Raw genomic sequence first — 1,506 nt, forward strand, 5'->3', positions numbered from 1 at the left:
GGAATGAGTTAAGTGGTTTGAAATTCTTGAGGGAGTGAATTTTATCAAAATGTATAATAAATTACTTTAAGGGAAAAATAATTATATATTAACAGGCTCAATTCTAGACATTAGACTTGAAATATACCTGTCAAATGGTTGAAGGCTTTGTTAGGAAACTGTATTTATTAACTGATAGAGCCATTTGACATATAAAAGAAAAAAAATCATTTTTTCCTCCAAGAGCAACTAACTAACCCCAGGAAATCACTAGCAAGACCATTTATTGTCTTTCCAGGACTATATGCTCACATTCCCCAACGCCCAAGAACCATCCTGCCCCCTTCAGAGGGCATATTAATTGTATGGACAATCGCGTGTTATGTTTGTCAACAGATGACATGATCATAACCAAATAGTTCCTGGAAAAATTCCAAATGTCTACAAAAGTAATATTGAATTCAATATAACAAAAGGGAACTTTTCAGTAAACAGAGAGACTTCATTCATTTATGCTCATGGCTGGGGTTGGAGGTCATGTAGGAGGAAGATGGCAGTGGAGTCCCGCATCACTCAGGAGGAAATTAAGAAGGAACCAGAGGGGGCAGCTAGGTGGAGAAGTGGATAACACACTGGCCCTGGATTCAGGAGGACCTGAGTTCAAATCTGGCCTCAGACACTTGACACTAGCTGTGTGACCCTGGGCAAGTCATTTAACCCTCATTGCCCCACCATTAAAAAAAAAAAAAAAGAAGGAACCAGAGAAGCCCATTGACCAGGAAAAGATGTACCCGCTGCTCCTGAGGGTCTTCACTACCAATAATGGCTGACACCACGGAGTGGAAGAGATCTCCCAAGGAAACGTGCCTTAGAGCTAGCTGCAGATCTACACCTGGATGGATGCAACCTTGAAAGAATTTACTAGTTTAGTAAAAGAGGTCTACCCAGAAGCTCAAAAGAAGGGTACGCACTTCAATTCTATTGTTTTTATGGATCTTAAAAGACCTGTGAAAGAGATTGGCAGTACAATGTCTGACATAAAGAGAACTGATGACTCCATGAACCTACAGTCTCAGAAGTTCCAAATAGGAGATTATTTGGATATAGCAATTACTCCTCCAAATCGGGCACCACCTCCCTCAGGGTGCATGAGACTATATTAAACTTTGTTTACTATTTCTTGAAAAAAAAATAAAAGTAAAAACAAAAACATGGCTCCTGGAAAAGAATTTGTCTGGAAAAAAATTTCAGGGCAAAAGAGAAGTATTTATTCTACCTATAGAAAATAAAGAAGGGAAGAGATTACATGACAGTCATTGTTAAGCATTACAGCCATATGTCTCTCTTCTCTTATTACCACATTTTTTTTTTCACTGACAGCACTTGGTCTTTAACATTATTTTCTTAGAGAAGAACATCAAAAGAATGAGAGAAGAATCAAAGTAAATTCTTGACTGCTATGTAAATCTGGATATAGGCCACACTTTCTTCCAAAATCTGTAAAAAACCTGAATGTCTTCTATAATG

General features: G+C 38.0%; 1 pseudogene; it reads left to right on the top strand.

The window, feature by feature from the left end:
* The first annotated feature begins 491 nt into the window (after positions 1-491).
* Positions 492-1,142, top strand: LOC122736769 (annotated as a pseudogene).
* Positions 1,143-1,506: the final 364 nt, after the last annotated feature.

The sequence above is a fragment of the Dromiciops gliroides genome, chromosome 1 (assembly GCF_019393635.1).
Source record: "Dromiciops gliroides isolate mDroGli1 chromosome 1, mDroGli1.pri, whole genome shotgun sequence".
Taxonomy (NCBI): Eukaryota; Metazoa; Chordata; class Mammalia; order Microbiotheria; family Microbiotheriidae; genus Dromiciops; species Dromiciops gliroides.